General features: G+C 39.6%; 1 pseudogene; it reads left to right on the plus strand.

The window, feature by feature from the left end:
• Positions 1 to 2932: 2932 nt before the first annotated feature.
• LOC143394911 (small ribosomal subunit protein eS25 pseudogene) lies at positions 2933 to 3279 on the plus strand (annotated as a pseudogene).
• The last annotated feature ends 6801 nt before the right edge of the window (positions 3280 to 10080 follow it).

Below are 10080 nucleotides of genomic sequence, written 5' to 3' on the forward strand. Positions count from 1 at the left end.
GGCTAGGAAGAGGAGAAAACAGACTGAAACCCTTGGTAACCTGAGCAGATGAACAAAATAGAATTGTATTTCTGGGAAATACACATAGTAACTTGGTTTCTTCAACTTACTTTGAAATTATTTAGAAAACTCAATGTGTATTTAGAGAGAGAAAATATAAACAAATGATAACAATTGGCAAACCTGAGCAAAGGATATTTAGTTTTTTGGACCATTCTTGCTATTTAAAAAAATATTTTAAATAAATACAGCAGCACAGAACAACTCTTTTGAATATACAGTGGCATTGACAATTCACATAGTGTGCAGCCATCACCACCATCCATCTCCAGAACTTTTCTCTTCTTGCAATACTGAAACTGTACCCACTAAATACTAACTCTTCATTCCCCACTTCCCCCAGCTCCTGGCATCCACCCTTTTACTTTCTTTTTTTAAATATTTTATTTTAGTTATAGTTGGACACAATACCTTTATTTTTATGTGGTGCTGAGGATTGAACCAGGGCCTCAATCACACTAGGTGAGTACTCTACCGCTGAGCCACAACTCCAGCCCTCACCCTTCTATTTTCTGTCTTCAGAAATTTGATTACTCTAGGTACTTCATGTAATCATATAGTAGTACTTGTTTTGTTTGTGACTGGCTTATTGACTTAGCATGATGTCTTTAAGGTTCATCCACATTGCAGCATGTTCTAGAATTTCCTTCTTTTTATAGCTGAATAATATTTCATTGTATGGATTAACATATGTTTTAGCCATTCATCCGTTGATGGACATTTGAATCACTTCCATTTTGGGACTATTGTAAATAATGCTCCTAAGAATGTAGGTGTACTAATAGCTCTTTGAACTTTCCATTCTTTTGGGTGTATACCTCACAGTGGAATTGCTAGCTCTTATGGTAATTCCATTTTTAACTTTTTAAAGGAACTACCAAAACAACTATCATTGTCGAAATTTTAAATGTAAAATTATTTTAAAACAAAATTACAACCAAAAAAAGAAAGAAGATAAGGGAAGCTAATGTGGATATACATTAATATATTTATTGGCTCTAGTTGACTTTATAATTAGGTGATAATTGACTTTTAAATTTGGCAATCAACTCCATAGGCAGTGAAAATGGAAACATTGTTTCACGAAAAATAAGACAATAACAAGCAAAAAATGGAGGAAGTCAAAATGATTTGTTACATGCCCTAGCCATGATGATTATAAAATCTTTTTTTTTTAGTTGTGGTCAGATGCAATACCTTTATTTATTTATTTTTGTGTGGTGCTGAGAATCAAACCCAGGGCCTCGCACGTGCTAGACAAGCACTCTACTGCTGAGCCACAACCCCAGCCTCCGAAATCTGACTTGTATACACCTATTAGAGTGGCCAAAATCCAAAACACTGACGATACCAATGCAGGTGAGGATGTGGAGAGACAGGAACTCTTACTCATTGATGGAAGATTGTTTTCAGTTTCTTATAAAACAAAACACACTCTTGCCATGTGAACCAGTAGCCATGATACTTGTTTTTCAAAGGCCTCAAAATCTTAAGTTCACACAAAAACCTGCACACAAATATTTACAGCAGCTTTATTCTTGATTGCCAAAACTTGGAAGCAGCCAAGATGTCCTTCAGGAAGTGAGTGGATAAACTGTGGGACATTTAGACATTGGAATGTTGCTCGGTGCTAAAAAGGAATGAGCTATCAAGCATGAAAAGAAATGGGGAGAGTTAAAAATGCATCTTCATAAATAAAAGAAGCCAAATTGAAAAAGCTACATATAGTTATGTCCAACTATATGGCATTATGAAAAGGTAAAACTATGGAGACAGCAAAAAGATCAGCGGTTGCCAGGGAATAAGGGGAAGGGAGGGATGACAGAGGAAGCTTAGAGGATTTTTAGGGCAGTGAAACTACTTTAATACTCTAATGGTGAACACATGTCATTATGTTTGTCCAAACACTTAGAATGAACAATATCAAGAGTGAACTCTATCTGAGTGACGATGTGTCCATGTAGGTTCCTCAAATGTACCACCCTGCTGAAAGATGTTGGTAATGGGGTAATGCTGTACACATAAAGGGACAGAGAGTATATAGGAATTCCACCACTCAATTTCTCTGGGAACTTAAAACTACTCTCAATAATAAAACCCATTGCCAGGCACAGTGACACACACCTGTAATCCCAGTGGCTCTGGAGGCTGAGGCAGGAGGATCACAAGTTCAAAGCCAGCCTCAGCAACTTAGTGAGACCCTAAGCAATTCAAGTCCCTGTCTCTAAATAAAATATTAAAAAGGGCTGGGAATAGGGCTCAGTGGTTAAGTGCCCTGGATTCAATCCCTGGTAACAAAAAAAACAAAAACAAAAACAAAACAACAAAAACACCTATTAAAAAACAAAACAGAAGACTGGCTTTGAGCTTCCTGATGGTCAAGGCAAAAAAAAAAAAAAAAAAAAGAAGAAGAAGAAGAAGAAACAATTTTTCATTATTAGAAAGGAGAAATGTGCTGAGTCCCTCGAGAATAACAAAGTTTTTCTCACCCCATGAAGTTGGGGAAGTTTTTCTTCTCTACCCTCTTTCTAATGTGCCTCCTATTCGATTTACTGTGCCCTTCCCTTCTTTGCACCTTAAATTAGGGGTTTGCTTATCTCCTTGTCTCTGAATCTCTCAGCATTACTTCTCCTGACACCATGGAGTTGGTATCTAGAGAGGTGGGCTGTGGGTGAGTGCTGTTCTGCTCACTCCCTCTTTGAAGGCTAGTTTAGAGGAAGGCAATGGACTTGTGGTCTTTCAGCTTAAAAACACTGATCACCTGACTTTTTGTCCAACATCTTGACATCTTGATGAGGCTTCAGAAGCTGCTGCTGCTCTCCAAGCTTTGTGATGCCACCTTCCCCCCCCCCAAAAAAAGAAAAAAGATGATATGAATAAAGATGCTGGAAAGTTGGCCAAGAAAGACAAGAACCCAGTGAACAAATATGGGGGCAAAGCCAAAAAGGAAGAAGTGGTCCAAAGGCAAATTTTGGGACAAACTCAACAATCTAGTCTTGTATGACAAAGCTACTTATGACAAACTCTGTGAGGAAGTTCCCAACTCTAAGATTATTACCCCAGCTGAGAGACTGAAGATTCTAGGTTCCCTGGCCAGGGCAGCCCTTCAGGAGCTCCTTAGTAAAGGACTTACAAACTGGTTTCAAAGCACAGAGCTCAAGTAATTTATATCAGAGATACCAAGGGTGGAGATGCCCAGCTGCTGGTCAAGATGCATGAACGGGACCAATCAACAGTACATTTGGAAAACTAAAACTTTATTAAAAACAAAAACAAAAACCCACTGATCACCTGTGTTGATATTGGTCCAAAGCTGAGGCCATCTCTTGCCCCAAGCAACTTCCTATCTTGAAATGGAAACTTTTAGGAAATCCATTCTGTCATAACTTAACTTATGCTACTGTTAATGACTTTTCCTTCTTGTTTTATATAAGGTGGACATGGGGAGGAACTGCTCGTCACTCTTCTGGAAGCCTCCTTCCAACTAAACCAGTCCCTTTCCTGCCCTTTTGTCTGATTATAGTGACATAACAGAGCCATGATGGTTGTTTCTCAGGGATTCTAGACTTGGGCTGTGCTCCCCAGACCAGCTATGTGGCATTAGGCAAGTGGCCTCTCTTTGCCTCAATTTTCTCATCTGTAATATGGGAATAATAAAAGCACTGTTAGTCCATGTAAAGCACTGAATTCAGAGTTGACCTCATAAAGCAGAGGCCTGGAGTGAGAGGATCAGGAACATAAAGGGACAAAAAGGATACAGATAATAGGTCTGTAAAAACTGTCCAGGGATGAAGTTGAAGCATCCTGGGTGTTCTGGCATTTCTCAGTTTAAAAGATGACAGCTGTGGAGCACTTGCACATATTAAAGGCTCTCATCAGTGAATTATCCTGCATTTGAGCTTTGCTCAGTTATTGTACCTGCCCTCATCTGCTTTGATGATCACTAATGCATGATATCCTTCTCCTCTCTGAGATAAGAGTCCTGGAGCCTGTTGGCTGCTTGCCTGTTCTCCTCCTTTCACTCCAGTGCTTGTTCTCTGCGTCTCTCTTGATCTTCAGCCTTCAGGTTCCTGGGTATCTCCCCGAGACAGGGAGGCCTAAGGGAACTGCAGAACTCAACCTAAAACTTAGGTGATTCCAACCAGAATAACTCCACCCAATAGGTGTGCTCTGGGAGAAGGAGCTGCTTAGGATTTAGAGAGAGCCCAGAGTCGAACAGAATCCCCGCTTCAAGAAGCTTATGTGCTGGATCAGTGGTGAAGGAGCACAGGCAAGAAATATGCAAGAAATATCAGGGTAAGTGGAAGATGGAGGTGGGGTGGAGTTAACTACTTGGTAAAGGGTAGTCAGAGAAGTCTTCTCCAAGAACATGACCTTGGTATGTACACCAGAGAGGAAATGAGTCATGATGATACCTGGACAGTGTTCCAGTAGAGAGAAACCATGCTCAGCATGGCTAATAACTGTAAGAAGGCTAATGTGGTTAGAATGGAACCAAAGGAGGTAGAAATGGAAAGGAGACAGGGTAGAGGGGTACTGAGGGCTAAGTCACTATCACAGAACGGAATCCTTTAGAAACTTCTTTGCCAAGAAATAGTAGGCTCTGACTAGGAAACCACTTGCATTAGATTTTTGTTGCTGTGACAAAATACCTGAGGAAAATAACTTAGAGGAGGACAGATGTATTTTTTATTTTTATTTTTTGATTTGTTGTTATATATATATATATATATATATATATATATATATATATATATATGACAGTAGGGTATATTTTGACATATTATACATACATAGGATATAATCCATTACAATTTTGATCCCATTCTTGTGGTTGTACATGATGTGGAGTTACACTGGTTGTGTATTCATATATGAATATAGGAAAATTATGTTCAGTTCTGTCTAAGCTTTCCTATTTCCATCCCCATCCCTTCCCTTCATTCTCCTTTGTTTAATCCAATGACTTTTCTTCCCTTCCCACCTCCTGTTGTGTGTTAGCATCTGCATATCAGAGAGACTATTTGGCCTTTGGTTTTGGGGATGGCTTATTTCACTTCGCATGCTCCATTTCCATCCATTTCCCCACAAGTGCCAAAAATTTCATTCTTTATGGCTGAGTAATAGTTTATTGTGTAATAGTCCTTTTTAATCCATTCATCTGTTGAAGAGCACTTACGTTGGTTCCATAGCTTAGTTATTGTAAATTGAGTTGCTATAAACACTGATGTGGCTGCGTCAATATAGTATGCTGGTTTTAAGTCAATGAATTAATCCGATGATGAGATCAGATTCCTTATAATCCAATCACTTCCCCAAAAACCCACCTCTGAACATTGCTATGCTGGGGACCAAGCCTTCAATACCTGACTTTTAGGGTAGATTCCAGAGCAAAACTATAACACTACTGCAATAAATTAAGTAGGGGATTGTGGATCATCTAAAATATATATAATGAGAACTGAGTTTTCTGCTACTTCACCCATCTAATCTCATCCCACAGAAATAACCCAATTAGCCATTTGGTACATAATCTTTCCAAAAGCTTACATACTCATAATCCCTCTTTGAATTTATTTTTACCAAAACATTATGCTATATCACTGCTAGCTGATAGAATTTCTGCAATGATTGAAGTATTCTATACCTGCATGTTTACTAGCCACATAGGGCTACTGAGTTCTTGAAGTGTAGCTAGTGTGAATTTAAGGTCTGAATTTTTAATTCTAAGTAATTTTTATTTAAACAGTCATCACATTGGCTAGTGGCTACCATAAAGGATAATACAGTGTTATACACATTTTGGGGTTTTACTTAACAAAATATAACAGACATTTTTCTTTTCTTTTTTTTATATAATTTATAAACTTTGAAATGATGTCACTTAGAAAAAGATGCTGTCAGAGTACAAAATATTTTTTCCTGAATCATTTGAGAGACCTAATGCACCATTGCATCTAAATAGTTTCATGTTTATTTCCTTCAAATGAGGATATTCTCCTGCATAGCTGCAATATAGTCACTAAGATCAGGAAATTAACAATACATTATGACCATCTAATCCTCAAATCCCATTCAAATTTTGCCAGTGGTTCCAATAATGTCCTTTATAGCAAAGGGATATAGTTTACAATCTTGCATTACATTTAATAGTCATGTCTCTTTGGTTTTCTCTAATATAGTTCTCAATCTTGCTTTGATGTTCATGACTTTGACACTTTTCAAGATTACAGGCCAGCTATTTTGTAGAACATCCTTCAATTTGGATTCATCTGATGTTCTCCCATGATTAGATTTAGTTTCTGCATCTTTGGTAGAAAACCGCAGAAGTGATTTTCTTCTTTCACTGCATCTTATCAGATGGCACAGGATTTGTTTTATCACTTGTGATATTAACTTTGAATGTTGTATTAAAATGGTATCTCCAATGTCTTTTTTCTTTTTTGAACCAAGGATTGAACTCTGGGGCCCTTAACCACTGAGCCACATCACTGGCCCTTTTCTATTATGATACAGGGTCTTGCTAAGTTGTTGAGGCTGGCTTTAAACATGTGATCCTCCTACTTCAGCCTCTCAAGCCGCTGGTATTTCAGGCATGCCCTACCGCACCTGGCTATTTCCAATGCCACTGGAACTTCTGGTGTCTCCAATGTTAAGTTGCTCTTGTTGCTTATTTCTTTTTAAAACATTTTAAAATTTATTTTAACTATGATAAAAGCACATAGCATTACCATTTTAGCCATTCTAAGTGTTAAAGTTCATGATATTAAGAATATTAACATTATTGTATAACAGAACTCTAGAACTTTTTCGTCTTGCAGATCTGAAATTCCATTATCCAGTTCTTTCCCTTCTCTGATGTTAGTAATGTTAAGCATCTTTTCATATGCCTGCTGGCTATTTCTAAGCCATCTTTGAAAAAAAAATGTCTATTCAAGTACTTTGCCCATTTTGTTGTTGAGTTATGAGTTCTTTATATATTCTGCATATTAACTGCTAATCAGATATGTAATTCATCAACATTTTCTCCATTCCTCAAGTTGTCTTTTCACTCTGTTGATTTTGTCCTATGCCCTTTAATAAGTATTTTGTGAGATGGTACTTTGAAAAACACCTTCAGTCATCCATTTATTTATATCAGAATGGGACTTACGACTTCCTGTTTTATTCTATGTGTTATAATTTGTATCACTATTTAAATCGTTTCTACATTTTGATGTTAAATTGTCGGATTTGGCCAATGGAAGTCACTTTATGCTGGCTTCTAGAGTTCTTTAGATATGTACCCATCATCCTTTGAGCTCTTTCTTGTTTTCTTCCACAAGATATTCCAGAACAATCTTGTACTTTTTCTCACCCTAGAATTAGCCATTTTTACAAGTCCATTCTTCCTTTTAGTAGAGAATGGCACTTAGAAGTTTCTGGTCCTGAGGATTCCCTCAGTAAGGGCGAGTAAACAGGGAAGAGCCCAGTGCCGTATCCCTACCCCTCAGGGGGGCACGGGAAATGTGGCATTTGGAAGACCCACTCCCCAGCGCCGCTCGTGGGGAGCCCAAGTCCTTCTGATCGAGGCCCAGCCCGTGGACCATGTGAGGCCAGTAGCGGCCCCTGGCACGCTGGGCCCGGGTCTTCTCGGAGTCGGGTTGCTTGGAAATGCAGCCCAAAGCGGGTGGTAAACTACATCTAAGGCTAAATACTGCTGGAGGCTGGAGACCATTACGCTAAATACCGGCTCCAGACCGATAGTCAACAAGTACCATAAGGGAAAGTTGAAAAGAACTTTGGAGAGTTCAAGAGGGCGTGAAACCATTAAGAGGTTGACCAGTTGGCCAGTGTGCCCCAGACCAACCAGGGTTGACCAGTTGGCCACACAAGGACTTTGATTTATACACAGATTTTTGGATGACTTCCTTCTCCCAAGGATGGTGGAACCATGTCAAAGGTGATGGTATTGGAGATTTGGAACTTTTTTTTTTTTGGTGGTTGTTTTTCCTGGGTGGTTGTCAAACCTGCAGCAGCACACACATCGGTCCATCTTGCAGTGGAGAATCTCTAAAGGATCTTCAGGGAAAGCGTAGACAAGGAGGATTGAGTCCCAGGAGACCCTTGCCACGAGATGAGAAATTCACACCCCCCCCCACTCATTTCTTCTGGAAAATATCTAACCAATAAAGACAGGACAAAAGCGAAAAAAAAAAAAAAAAAAAAAAAAGAAGAAGAAGAAGAAGAAGCTTCTGGTCCTGGCTTCTTCACTGATGAAACTTTTGGCTTTGAAAGGCCTAGCATCTGATCTGGAGAGGCAAGACCCATCAATGAGCCAGAACAAACCCCTTATTTTAAGGGGTGAGAAGACAGAGGCCCAGACTAAGTCAGCCAAGGCCCCCAGCCAGTGACAGAAGTTAGTACTAGAGCTGAGACCTCTGATGTTTGTCCAGTGTTCTTTCCCTAGGAATATATATTGCTAGTAGAGGCATGATCCCAGCATGTCTCTGGCCCTCTTGGACCAACTGTCATCTACAGAGGGTTAGCTTTGCTGTAGGACACCAGGACTACCTTTCTGTGAGCTGCCCTTCTTTCTTAGATCTTTTCTGAGTCATACTCTCGTGGAGATATTTATGAGCGAATTCACCTTCAATTACAGGGGCCACGCTTCAGCTTTTATCTCCAGCTCTGGTGGATTTGCAAACCAGTCCTAGACTGGTATGGAGCATGTTGGTGTTTAACCTAGGTGGACACCTGCTAGACCAGAGAGTCCTGAAGCCACGTCAGTCAGCTAACACCATCACATAGAGGCATCAATAGGAGAGAACACTGGGTCCAGGCCTGATGCTCAGTTGGGAAAGCATCTGGAAGGGCCTCCTCCACCTGCCCTGAGGTTCCCTACCCATGCATGTTACACCAAGAAATACACTATGTTCCCACATTTGGAGGCCACTGTTTCTTAAACCTCACATCCACGTTTAAGAACTCCTGAGCTATTCCATTAGAAGATATTTCCTGTGCCTGATTTTGGGATGAGTGGTGCTATCTGACTTGTACCATGATAGAAACCTCCCACCTCAGAAGCCTTGACTATTATTCAGTCATCCAAGAACAGTTCAAAAAGCTGGACTTTATCTCCTGTATTCAGCAGACATTTCCTGAGCACCTGCTAAGTGTCAGACATTATGCTGCATCTTGTAGTTGCAAAAGTGATTCAAATCTAAGATGAATTCAGTAGACTTTCAGTTAACACAAGTGGATTCCAAATACAAGAAAACAGCTGGGGATATAGTTCAGAGGTAGAGTGCTTGCCTAGCATGCATGAGGCCCCAGGTTCCATCCACAGCACCCAAGGGGGGGAAAAAAAAGTGGTTAGAGGCTGCAAAGTAAAGGACATACTTTGATGTGTCAGATTCCTACAGGCAAAACTGTTCAAAAACTTAAGTTTGAGTTGAACCCTGAAGGATGATTTTTGCCAAGTTAACCATTGTGGAAAAGACACTATGGACAGAATGGCATTAGCCCCGTGGAACCACGTAAGTGAAAGATGACCTTGAAGAACAGGAGGTGGTGGCTACCATCGCAGGGAAGAAGGCAGAGACCTTCATCAAGTAATGTGAACACTGGTTCTATGGAGTGTGCTAATTTCATTTCACAAGCAATTACTTCATACAGGTTTTTAAAATAATTTTTATTTTTTAAAAGTAAATTGTACATTACAGGAAAAAAAAAAACACACAAGCAAAGAACAAAATCATCCGGTCACAAGAAGCTTAGTTGGACGTGCCCCTCTAGGTTGTGTGCATATATACACAATATCCCATTTTGTGTGATTGAGATTGTGGTGTGTATTATGCTTTTCCACACATCATGAATATTCACACAATTCAAAATCCCGAAGCTACATGAGTATTTTTTGATAACCAAGAATACACTACACCAACTCAATCTGTTATCCTTTCTTGGGGACAAAAATTTCACTGAAGACAGAAATGGCAACAGGCCTCTAGATAGACATATTGGCAGAGTTACAACTAA

The sequence above is a fragment of the Callospermophilus lateralis genome, chromosome 3 (assembly GCF_048772815.1).
Source record: "Callospermophilus lateralis isolate mCalLat2 chromosome 3, mCalLat2.hap1, whole genome shotgun sequence".
Taxonomy (NCBI): Eukaryota; Metazoa; Chordata; class Mammalia; order Rodentia; family Sciuridae; genus Callospermophilus; species Callospermophilus lateralis.